Source organism: Sciurus carolinensis, chromosome X, assembly GCF_902686445.1.
Source record: "Sciurus carolinensis chromosome X, mSciCar1.2, whole genome shotgun sequence".
In the NCBI taxonomy this organism is placed as follows: Eukaryota; Metazoa; Chordata; class Mammalia; order Rodentia; family Sciuridae; genus Sciurus; species Sciurus carolinensis.
In genome coordinates, this window is record NC_062232.1 from 76,140,911 (window position 1) to 76,154,806 (window position 13,896).

The window sequence follows — 13,896 nt, forward strand, 5'->3', positions numbered from 1 at the left end:
ACTGCACGTTACACTCTTTCTTAAATGTCATTTTAAGAAGTATACATATATTGACTCCTGAGTCTATATGAACATCAGTTAACACAATTTAACATTATATCTAAAACATGAATTAAAGAAAGGTTGAGGGAGCTTTTAAGCTTCCTTTTGTGTGGCAAAGTGGCAAAATGTCTTCATGTTTCACAATATTAACCTTTAAACAAATCAGGCTCTAACTTTTAGAAATACATTTACACTTAAAATTTTTATCTCAATGTAAAAAGTAACAAATTTACATATACTCTATTGATAACAGGTCCTATAATAGAACATTAAATGATAGAAATAAATCCTCAATAAAATTTACTCTTCATAAGTTTAAAATTACCATTACAGACACGTTTAGTCTGGAGAATAGCAGCTTGATAAATTCCCTGCTTTAAAAACTTGTATACCTGGAAAATATGAACACATTTAATATACCAAGAGTGACAATTTCACAATTACCTTGACACTTTTATATTACCAAATTTAGTTTTTAAAGAAAAATTTAGACTCTGTAACGTAGTACAATACTCTAACAGTTGTTTAACCATAATTGTATAAACCCCAATTTTTAAGACTAATTGTTCTAAAGAATAAAACTTCATAGACCCAAGAAATCCTTGTCATTTTACCATATAGACTAAACTTTGGTTTATATTAGAACATTAGTTAGGAAAAACCTTGAATAGCTTTAACTGTGTCACATACATACAACCAACTTAGTTACATGCAAACTTGTTGAAATTTGCCCTTTACAGACTTTCTTAGCATTTATTTAGACCCTCAAGTATTTTACCACATAAACACTTTCTTACCCAGAAACATTTCCTTTTCCCTTTTACTAAATATATTTCCATACCTAGAACCTTTTATTTTTTCTTTCCTATGTGTTGACTTTTTGTTCACATTCTGAAACAACTGTTGAGAAATTTCTTAATTTATATAAATTACTCCATTTTAATAAGATTAAATATTTTGTTATTTATAGTACTCTAATTGAAACACAGTTGAAACTTTTGGAACCCTTTGTATATAGAATTGTACCTGTTAGGACATAACTCTTAGTAACCTTGTTTTTAGTTTAGTGATAGCAATTTTCTCTACAAACACATTTGAGTAATCCCATACATGTCAACGCTAATTCACTTATCTTATTGTAAAAAAACCAAGATATCAGACAAGTGTACCAACAGTATTTGTCATCTCTTTCCTGTGGAAGAAAAGTCCTAGAAAAATGGATGTTAGACATTTTATAAACAGCAACATTTAATGAGTTTGACCACCTAGAGACTTGTGAGTTAATTTTAAAGACATTTTGCTTCTATTAGTTTACCCAATTTAAATTGAACCTTTTAAATCACCTGAATTAAAAGTATTTGGCTCCATTTTTTAAATTTTAGAAGCGCTCAGTTTTGATACAGACAAAACATGACATCAGACTGCACGACATACAAATAACACAAAATCAAAGGCCTTGTAACTTTGTAGGTGAATCTCCATTGCAATGTAACAGATGTTCAAAAACTCTAGTTGAATAAAAAAAATAGAACTGATCAAAAAGTCATGAGCTCAAAAAAAATGTAGAATTCAAAAAAAACAAGAGTCCTGGAAAAATGATACGGCCATTAATTACTTTAGTAAAGCCCTATAAAATTTATTTTTGCTGGAGTTCAGGTAAGACTTTTTGCTCTTTTTTTTTTTTTCTCTTGGGTTTGCGACCTGTCTCCTACTAAGTCTTCTGGCTTCCTCCATTTACATTTCAATGTAAACCTTGACAGATCTGGATCTGAAAGGGGCTAAAATGTTCTAGCAGAAACTTGATGCTTAGGGCATTTTAGCCATTTTTTCCTCATTAGTAATCAATTTAAACATTATCTCTGGGGAATGGAAACAGAAACAGCTGAGTCGAAGTTGGAGGAGGAGGAGGGATTAAGAGGGGGAGAAGAAGGAGGCGTTCGAGTTTGCAGGAAAAGCATAGAAGCACAAGAAAGAAGAGACTTGAAGATAAGGAATTCCTTTCCATCTGCCCACTCGCTTGCGGAAGCTGTGTGCCAATATCTCTGGTAGCCACAATCCACCTTCCCATGGAGCAATCTTTCATCCCTGCACAGGCCAATTTGTGATCGGTAGTCATTCCTTCCCAAACTAACATTTTAGCATTTACCGGGAAGGCCATACAGGGAGGGGGGAGGTTAGAGTCAGTGAGTCGTCTCCCAGTATCATCTTTAGGTGGCGGCTCTTTGGGAGAAACTTGGAGCCCCCTTTGGGAGGTCCTGGAGAGAAGCAGGCCTTAAGGGTGGATAATATAGGGTAGACTCCCAATGGAGGACCCTCCCCTAAATTGATTTCCCTCTTCTTAACAAGTTGTTCTACACGATCCCATGTGGACCAGTCAAAAAGATTAGCGGCAGGAAGCCAAGGGGCCACCTGAGTAAAGGTGTCCCAGGCTTTTTCTGCCTGTGTATCAGACAACTCAAGGCCCCTACTCTTCATCATGAGTCTAAGAGCTGAGCGCGCAGGGTCACCATGTGTGGTGTGTGTTTGCCCCATCTTTTCAGGGATGCCCTTACCTCGGAACTCGCTTGGCCCGATCTGCCGGTACTTTTGGTTGCGAAGCTGCCTCTTCACTTTGGCTGCGGAGCAGCCTTGAGGGTCTCCATGTTGGGTGCCAGATGTCGGGGTCTTTAGCCCCCTTGCTCTTCTCGACCAGCGACAAGGGAAGGGGACACTCCCCAACAAGGTCAGACCAGGAAAGGTAGGGCCGACTGACCGCCGAACCCAGCCCTCCTGGGGGAGGACAATCAGACGTGTCAGGGAGACCAGTCACAGCAGGAACTCTAGAAATTTTTGAAGATAGATAAAATGGAATGATGTGATGAATTCCCATGTATTCATCCATCACCCAGTCTCAGTACTTGACAATATTTTGCCAGTTTTGTTTCATTTACTTTGTTCTTGTTAGTATTTTTGCTTTGCTCAAGTAAGTTAAAGCAGATTCCAGCCATCATATAACTTCACCCTTATATGCTTCAACCAACTTTGAAAAAAACCCACAACTTAGTAAAATTTATTATCTTTATTCCTACTAAATTAGAAGTAAGACATTTAGAATATAAGGAGACATCGGTGACAAGCAACATGAGAGAAGGGAAGTTTAACAGTCTGTAATGAAATAGTACCAAAAATGTAAAAGTAGATACATAATACGTTTTTGTTATAGGAGAGACCAATGTAGCATGTTTTTAATAATACCCTAATATTTCGAGAAAACTGATTTTTAAATGTTATTTTGGTTATACTATAACAGTAGAAAAAAATCAATTGTATTTTTAAAAAATTACCTCAAACCATTTAATTTTATAGTGAAATTAATCCCGGGGCATTTGATATGAACTGAAGTACATTCCTTTAATATGTGCCTGACTCTACTAAGGATGGCCAGGGACTTTTACAATTTGGGTGCAAGGTGCTTAAGCTACTTGTAAACTTAATGTGTGGTTTGGAGTCATGTTAAAGACTTCATCAGAATATTAGAAAAAAACTTAGGAATCAGTAGCAGTGGGTCATAATGGAAATGTCAAAATCTTAAGATTGGGATCTTAGAAATCTTAAGACTGCAATCTTAAGAAAGTGTGAATTATTTTAAAGAGAGCAATCATTTTTGTAATTTTTTCATCAGGAATATTTCTGGTAAGCAAAAGACATTTTAAAAATCAGATTTGTTTGGCAAAGGTTTTAATATTACCAAATATAATGCTATATCCAACATAGCATTTAAAAAAAGTATTTCTGAACTCTTTGTCTCTTAGGGGCTTGTATATCTCTCTGCTATGGACATATATAGAATTAATTGTAATTATACTCAGCTCAACTGTTACATTTATGTATAGACAGTGGCTTTGGTTTTTATTGAGCAACAATTTAGACATGTGACTATAATATGCTGCAACTGTGTATACAGAAAATGTGAAACTGGTTGAATGTGGGTTGTGCATATATGTATGTAAAAATTTGTGTGAGATGCTGTTGTCTCCATTGAAAATATGTGCTAGTGGATTTTAATCCTAGAGGCCAGTTTTATGATACTATATGTATTGTATAACTGATGACAGGAATAAGATTGTTTAGTGAATATTTGTTAAATTTTAATGTTGTCTCCAGAGATAATTTCAGAATAAAATTTTAATGTTTCCTCCAAAAAATAAGTAATATATATTATTTAATAAATTTTGTATAAGAAGACAAGGGTATGTACAATGTGTTTTATAAAGTTACATACATAGTATAGAAATGCTTAATAAAAGACTTTAAAATGAATACAAGGTTTTACATTTGAACAGGTCATCTTTAATACCTAGAGAATGTACCCAAGAAGCCAGATAAATGAGACAGTATTATGCATTAAGAAGTTATAAATATAATATAGTTTCACTTTAGTTCCTGATATCTAAAATAGAAATAAATATTTCAAACACGACTATAAAATATGTGAAGATGTGAATCACAAAAAATATTTGCATGCTTCCCAGAATTCATCAGTTTGATTAGATGGATTTTGGAATGATTGAATCTGTTGATAGGTCTAAATAATTTAGTAGCATGAATCTCAGGACCTAATTAAACCAAAACCTAGATGTTAAGGCAGTCCAGGCCAGGATTTAGCTGAATGGAAGAGCCATGAATGGTGGTAGGGGTCACAAATGCTGGTGGAGTTTGGGGGTATTTTAAGCTCAGTCAGACCAAGTAAATATCTGTTTTTGCTTTACCTTCACTAGGGGGCTTTATGACTGAATCCTCAAAGTAAAATATCTGATGACATATTAACTAAGGTCAGCAAATCTTATTATTTTACTTACACGTCCCAATAAAATATGAGTTCTTCTACTGAGATACTTTTCTGGACTGATGTCCATTTGCACAAATGAAGATAGCCTGACATTTGCAAAATGGAATACTTAACTTTATTTTTTTTTAATCTTATTTTTTGTGGTGCTGGGGATTGAGCCTAGGGCCTTGTACTTGTGAGGCAAGCACTCTACCAACTGAGCTATATCCCCAGCCCGAATACTTGACTTTAAAAGTACACTTTTGACTGACACAGGAATGCAGGAACCTGGTTCTATTTTAGAACATGTGAGAAATAGAAAGTTCCATGGTCCATTTTCGGAACATAGAATTTAGCCTTAATTTGGATGTAAAGATCTGATTGTAGCCATTTTTAACTATAACCCTTTTGCCTGCCCCGGTTTTAAAATTAGCTAGTCCCCAAGATTGTAACTCCAAACTCCTCCTATCAGGGCAAGGAAGAGTACTAAATTAGGGATAAAAGCAGGCAGACTGCCCTGCCCAGGTGTGCTTGCTAGTCAGGTTCAGTAGCACACCCTTTTACAGAAGTGAAGTTTGCCTTGCTGATCCACTTCCAAGCAGTTTGATTTTTTGTGGCACCTTGGTATTTCTAACAAATAGGAACTTCAAGGAAGACACAAAGGTGCCAAGGACTAGGCATTTATTATATGAGACAAAAATTGAAGGTCAGGAAAAGCTGGGAAAACCCTATACTGTAGTTTATTTCCTCATGAAAACATTATAAATGCTTTGGTTCAAAGTTTTTAATTTTTTTTTCATTTCTAACAAATAAGTTATTTTTTAAGGAAATTTGTACCCATTGACAGCATACTTAGAGGCAGAAAGGCAGTTTCAGTCATCCCAAGTCATCACAACCATTTGTTGGCAAATTGAAGTGACTGAATAGGAAGAGAGGGAGATGCCACGTAACTACACTACTTTGAAAATGGAAGAGGTGATGCAGGAATGTGTAATACAGAGGGGCATTTTCATATTGACAATTTTGAAAGTGCAACAGTATTTAATTATGAGGAAAGAGAAGATATAACTGAGTGGCTGATTAAAATGAATGTGGTCATGGAAATTGAAGAGTAAAGTTATCATTGATGTACTGTTGAAATGGGTGACAACACAGTTAAGAGGAGGACAGGCTGGTGTAAGGACTAGGAGATGCTAAGTACAATGGAGATGATAGAAGAGAATCCTAAATCTGTTAGATAAATGTGATATGAAATAGGGAAAGTAATTTTAAAATGTAGCTAATACTTCAAAATGGTAGGCATTTTAAAGTGAATGTTGCAGACTTATGGTGAAATTGTGAAGGACAAGGACTATAGCTACCCATATTGATCAGAAGCAGTAACCTCTTTTGAAGGAAGTATGGAGTGTGTAGTTTTGGATGAATGTTTTTATTTTTCTGGTTAGGGAATGCAAAGTTGGAATATTTCCATAATGATATCCTAATTGCAGATTTTTCTTGCTTGTGTTTCATGCTGCTCTTTTAAAATTAATGTTTCATTTACTTAGATTCATTAACTATAGGGGATAATTCAGTACCAACTCAAGAGAAATGGGCAAAAATCTCTTTATTCCTTAAAACCAGTTGCAAATTTCACTCTGCTTTTAACTTAGTTTTTCCTAATATTAAATGTAATCTATAGGGTTAGTGTGGAAAGCTTGATAAACTTTAAAATGCATGTAGAAATAGAAGGGAAAAAGAAAAGCACATCCTACCCTTAAGAGAGAGAATAGCTTTTTGTATATTTCTATCTGGTCTTCTTTCTTTAATATTAAAAGAAATATATTCTAGACTTATAGGAAAATAAAAAGAAATAATATGACTTATTTATAATCAACTCTCAAGTTGTGAAAAATGTTAGCAGTTTGCCATATTAGTCTCAGATTTTAAAAAGTCAACATTTCACAAGGAAATTAACTGCATAACCTAAACCATTCCTCTGCCTTCCTCTGCAGACTAATTACCATCTCACAGTTGATTTTCATCCTTTCTGTGACTTTATATTTCTAATATATATATATGTATATGTATTCATAAGTGAAACAAAGTATTATTTTGTGTTTTTACACTTTTACATAAAGTGTTTCACACTGTGTATGTCCTTTTGAGACTATTTTTTCATTCACTATTATGTTTTTCAAAACATTGTCCGTAAAACCCATGTGTAGTGCATGATTGTAGTCCCAGCCACTCAGGAGGCTGAGATGGGGGCCAGCCTGGGCAATATAGCACAACCCTGTCTCTTAAAAAAATGTCCACATTGGTAAATGTAAACCTAACTGATTTAATTGTAGCTGGTAAATATTATTCAATTGTATGAATATATTATAATTTATTAGTTGTCCTATTAATAGATAATTTAGGTATTTCTATTAAAGAAAATGTGGTAAATATAAACAACGAAGTATTATTCAGACATAAAGAAGAAGGACTTTATGACATTTGCCAGTAAATGGATGGATCTAGAGATTATCATGCTAAGTAATCTCAAAAACCAAAGACCAAATATTCTCTCTGATGTGTGTAAGCTAACCCACAATAATTTGAGGGGGGAAATGGGGAGGGGTGAAATAATAGAAGTTCAGTGGAGTAGACAAAGGGGAAGGAAGGAAAGGGGGGATTAGGAAAGGAAAGACAGTGGAATGAATCTGACGTAACTTTCCTATGTACATATGTGAATATACCACAGTGAATTTCGCCATTATTTATATCCACAAGAAATTAATTTAAAAATTGCTATGGGTAAATGAAAGAAAGATCATTAGAGGAAGGAAAGCAGGAAGGGTCAGGTGAGGGGAGGGAAAAAGTGGTACTGGGGACTGAATTAGAACAAGATATATGCTTTTATAAGTATGTCAAAATGGATTCTACTGTCATGTACAACTAAAAAAAGAATAAAAAATTAAAATTAAAAAAAATTAAAAACGTTTTAGTTAAAACCCTTTTCTGTATATCCTTGTACACATGGTTGCAATTTCTCTAGAGATTGACATAAAAACAGACTTGCCAGTTCATGAATTATTACATTTTTATATTATTAGGCATTGCTAAATTATCCTCCAAAGTGGTCCCCAAAACAATTCATAATCCTTTCAGCAATGTACAGGATCTCTACTTGCCCTTTATAGTCATGAACATTTGTTAATCTTTCACAATTTTACTCATCTGATGACTGTAAACTGATATCTGGTTCCATTTCATTTCCCTGATGTCTATCTAGTAAGGTCAGGTGTCATTTGAAGTATGATTCATAGAATCTGCTCTCTTTTGTAAATTGTTTTATTAATTTCTTTATGGGAGGTTTATATTTTATGCTTTGTAGTTTTTTTTTTTTTTTACATATTATAGTTACTATTGTTGTTGTAAGTTATGTGTTGCAGATATCTTCTGTCTTTTCCCTTTTAGTTTGTGGTGTATCCTAATGTACAGATACTTTTATTTGAATGTAGTCAAAGAAGGTATGATATTAAGCAAAAGAACATTGAGATGTTGATAGGTCACTTACTTAGTTTGACTTGAATATTCATTGAATATTTACTACATGCCTGGCACTTTTCTGTTTTATGTATACACAAAGACCCAATTTATCAAAGTCCCTGAACTCATGAAGTTAATATTAGTGGGTAAAATGGACAGTAAAAAAGCAAATATACAGGTATATAAAATAATGGTACAGTGTTAAGTTAAATGTTGTAATGACAAAACAAAACACTAAGTGTGTATATAACAGACGGGGTTGGCAAGTTATTCTAGATAGGGCAGTTAGGGATAACCCTTGAAAAAGGTTACTTTTGAAAAAAGAAATCAATGAAGTGATGGATTGAATACATTTGACAGTAAAACCTTCCAAGCCAATTTGTGTACAGAAGCATGTTCAGAGGTTTTGAAATTATAATGTTCTTTGAGCAAAAGCAAGACAGCCAGTGTGTCTGTACTTCAGTGAGTGAGGGGGAGATGAGATCAGCAAGCTATTGGACCATTTTTTGTTGTAGTGTTTTCTTTTGTTTGCATTTTTATGGGTGAGCTGGATCCATTTAAATTGTCTACACTAAAATGAACATCAACCATGCTGTAAACTATATTCTTGTTCTAAAAACCATGAATGACAAAATAAGTAGATCTTTAATGTTAGTGCTTGTAATAGTTTGCAGTGGTGTTTGTTTAAATTGCAAATTGCTGAACCTCATTTCAGGAGATTCAGATCCAGTAGATCTATAGCAGGTTCAAGGAGTCTGCATTTTATCTGGAACCACTGTTGTAGTTCCCAATATGTGGTTCCAGGTACCACATATTGAGAAAAACTGGCTCTGTCACTAAGTCAGGTTTGAGTCTTGAAGTTTTATAAAGAAGATATAGAGCCACTGGTAAGACAGAATCCAAATTAATGGTGAGACAGCAAAGAGGTGCAAGTCACATGGACTAATAAAGGAAAATGGGTAGAACTTTCCCAGGAAATAGATGTCAGAGAACCAGGTAAAGATACCTGGGATACATAGGGAGAGTGTTTCTAAATTACTCAGGTAGACTGAAACATACACAGATTCCTAGAGTCCATCCTGAACATTATTTAATAATTTTAGGGAGAAAAAAGGGAGATGGTAGGAAGGACCTGAAGAACTCTGAAGATCAGCCAAGAGTATGACCTCCTGGGATTAGCAGTCAGCCATTGAGAGACTTGGCTGTAGCAGACAAAAATCCAAACCTGAAATAATTAAATACAGCCCTTAAAGGCAGAGGTACAAAGGACAAAGTAAAGCCAGAGTAAAGCAGCAACGGCAGCAGCAACAGCAGTAGCAGCAGCAGTGACCTGAAGTTTGAGTCAGAAATCTTTTAAAATAGCTCAAGTGCTGAAGTAGGATTGATTCCTTGTGAGAAGAAAAATAAACCCACCTGCTGGGAATAGAAGAGGCTAGGATGAGGAACAGGCAAGCTAAGAAAAATGATTTATTAGACTTTTTACGCTTTAGGATAAGCTGAAATCATGCTTTTTGATTTATTAATTTATTGGTCTGCTGAAAGGAGAAAGCATAAAGAGGGGAAATGTTTTAATTGAAATTTGAATTTTGTTTCATGTAAGTCATTATATTAACATGCTAAGACCTCTTCCAGCAATTCTCTTTGCTTACTTCATTTTATTTGTATTTTTTTAATTTGGAGGGGAACAAATGAATCAGACAATGAGCATTACTGTGAGAGCTTTTATTTTGATATAACCTACACAGCACCATTCAGCATCCTAAGGATACAGATTTTCCCATTTTTATTATGTTGCAACATTCTCCCCTTCCCCTTCCTCTGTATTTCTCTAAGGATATTTTTGTTCTGTATTTATTTCATTCTTTTTATTTTATGGTAACTAGCCCATTCCCTTCAGTTTATTTAAAGTTTTTCAGTATGTAAAATATTATGGGTATGTTTGGTATATAGTGCGAAAATGAAAAAAGAAAATTGTGCAAGAAATGAACTGGGTAAAATGTATAAGGTAATTATATGTTTATGAAATCTAAGAAAAGCTAGATATATTCAAGGAGCAACACAGGTCATTTGCAGCTGATTTTGGAGTCTTAGTTTTGTTGTTGTTGGGTTTTTCTGTTGTTGTTTCTTTGAATTGTCGGCTCAGGACTCTGTCCCTTTAAAATAAATCCAGGATATTGTAAACATACTATAATGGCAAGAGAATACTAACCAAAATCACCCTTTCCTTGAGTTCCTCTGTTCTACCCTTATGTCTATTCCATGTGCATTTTAATATTCACGACCTAAACATTTCAATTTCAATATAAGCACAATAGATATTAACATAATCGATCAGATTTTTCAAATGATGCCCATGAGCAAATTCTAATGTTAAGAATTGTTTTTCATTAAGTTTTAATGAGGAAATCATGCAAGAATGTCTTACATAATGAGATTTTTACCAAAATAAGGATTGTAGAATCCTGTGCCTAGCCAGAGTGAAAATCTAAATGTAAAAATCCATAGTCTTGTGCTTTCTGCCCGGATAATGATTCTGCAGCCCCTTGATACATAAGCTGCCAATGCTGCAGAGTCCCTATTGAATTGCAGTATTATTAAATGGGCATATGGCCAGGTCAGTGCAGTATTCCTGTTGGCAAAAGGAAAGGGAAAGACCTTTTCTGGTTGATATATTGCTCTTTCCTTTGCCTCTCTCTTATCAGAGGTTGCTACTTCAGCCATGGATTTTTCATCCATGCTATGTAGTACTTTCCTCTTATCTACTGGGGGATTGATTCCCAGTGGATGTCTGAAACTGCAGATAGTACTAAACCCTATATATGTTATGTTGTGTTTTTATGATTGATTTTAGCAACCTGAGCAAAAGACTTTTTTTTCTTTCCTAAGTTGAGTACTTTTGTACCTTTTCTCCTAAAGGAAGCACTTTATGGCTTTTCTTTAGCAAATCTAAACTGCCAGTTTCACTACTTTTGTGTTTTAGGGTCATTATTAAGTAAAATAAGCATTACTTCAACATGGGCACTGCAATACTGCAACAATAATCAATCTGATACCCAAGACAGCTAAGTGACTAATGAGCAGCTAGTATATACAACATAGATAAACTAGTCAAAGAGATAATTCATGTTCTGGCCAGGACAGAGAGGGATGGTGTGAGATGTTATCATGCTACTCAGAATGGTGTGTGGTTTAAAACTTGTGAATTACTTATTTCTGAAAATTTTCATTTAATATTTTTGGAGTTTGGTTGACCCCAGGTAACTGAGACTATGGAATGTGAATCTTCAGATAAGGCCGCAGAGGGGAGATTACTGTAGTACAAGCGGACTGTGCCAATAACTTAACCCATCATCATTCCCTCTGAAATGGTTTCTTGTTTCTAATTACAGTGACTATTACTACACAGTAATTAAAGGTTTCTGGGCAGCTATTTCTAACCACTAGAAAGAAAGAATGAATAATGATATTATCACCCTAGATTTGATAATTAGATTTCATAATCCCAAGAGAAAGTGTAGGAAATTTACATCTCTTACTTTGCATATCAACTTTTTAGGAATATTATTTACATACAACAAACCACACTCTTTTTATGGATATGGTTTGTTCTGACAAATGTGTGTAAGTACTTAATTACCACCCCCATTAAAACAGAAAATTCAATTAACCTGAAAACTGCCAAGATCTGTACTTTCCCATCTCCTGCCCTAAGCAAAAACTCAACTGCTGTCTATCATAGGTTTACCCTTCTAGACTGATATAAATTGCAAAGATACCTGTGTGTACTCTGGAATCTGCCTCCCTTCTCTCAGAATTATGTTTCTGAATATCTTCCATGCTGTTGCATATGTTAGTAGTTCGTTCTTTTTTTTTTTTTTTTTTTTTTTTTTTTTTGCGTTTCAGGGGATTGAACCCAGGGCCTTGTGCTTGCCTTGCAACTACCAACTGAGCTATATCCCCACCCAGTTCATTCTTTTTTATTGCTGAATTTTACACCAATACATGGTTATTTGTCAGTTTTCCTGTCGATAAATATTTGGTTGTTTATGTATTTTGGATATTATGAATAAATTTTCTGTGAAGATTTGGGTACAAGTCTTTCTGTGTACATATCTTTTTATTTATTTTGGTTAAATAGCTAAGGGTAAAATTCCTGGGTTATAGGAAAAAGTACATGTTTGACTTTATAACCAATGTCAAAATTATATTTCAAAATTTTTGTACCATTTCATATTCTTATCAGCAATGAATGAAGATACCAGTTGCTGTGCATCATTACCTGTATGGAACATTGTTGAAGTGAACCAAACAACTTCCATTTTGCTTTCTGACTCCATTTTGTGAAACTTATAAAAAGCATGTTGTTTACTGTGATAGATCAAAACAAAATGTGTGTGTAGTGTTAAGATAAGTAGAATGACGTGCAGTGAGGTACATAGTGACTATGCAGTCACTGAGGAAAACATTTGGCAGTTTGTTTACACCAAATTTACATTAGTTTTAATGGTAAAACTGATAAAAATATTTACTAGATGAGTTCGCAGAATCTAGGACTTGAAAAACAAATTATGTAATGTGTGAACTTGTTTTGATGTGACTATATAAACTGCAGACCGATCCGGAGCGTGCGGGCACTACTCCATCGACAGAGTCTGTCACTATGTCCCGCTGACTAGTGACATGATAGTGCTCCCCAGCTAGAGGCTCCCGGTCACTGCATGCTGTTACTTCGATGATTGATTGCTGTTTGCTGTGAACCGAACATCAATAAAATCTCATCTGAGGACCAACAACTGACTACGTGAGTGTTACCTTATTCCTACCCGGTTCCCGATCCAGCACAGGCCGCAAGTATCGCGACGTGCTCGTGACATTACCAATACTTGGTTTGTAAGGTTTCTTTTATCCCTTTATTCATTCTGTGATATTTAGTGGTGTTTTACAATTTGAAGTTCACATTCCCCTGATGAGAAGCTTCTCCACATATTTTTACATAGTAATTGGGAATTCATATATTTTCTTAGATGAGATGTCTGCTACTTCTTAATTAGATAGCTTGTATACTTTTTATGTTGTTTAATTTATTTATATATACTGACACAAATCCTTTGTTAGATACATACCACCCCTATTTACCTTCACACACCCTGTAGTTTATAGTTTTCACTTTCTTAATATCTTTCAAATAACAGATGGTTTAAAATTTTGATTACGTACAATTTATAATTTTTTTCTTTCATAAATAGCACTTCATATATGCCTTATTTTTAAGAAATTTGTGCCTAGCCTGGACATCTTGGTACATGCTTACAATGCCAGGTACTATGGAGGCTGAGGCAGAAGAATTTCAAATTTGAAGCCAACATGGGAAATTCAGTGAAATCCTGTCTCAAAAGAAGAAAAAGAAAGAAAAAGGGCTGGTGATTCCCTGGCTTTGCAAATTTCCTTCTGGGTACTCATCTCACAATTTTGAAGGATAAAATCCACAGACGATAATGGAAGGGAAGAGTACAGTAGGATTTATTGAAGTG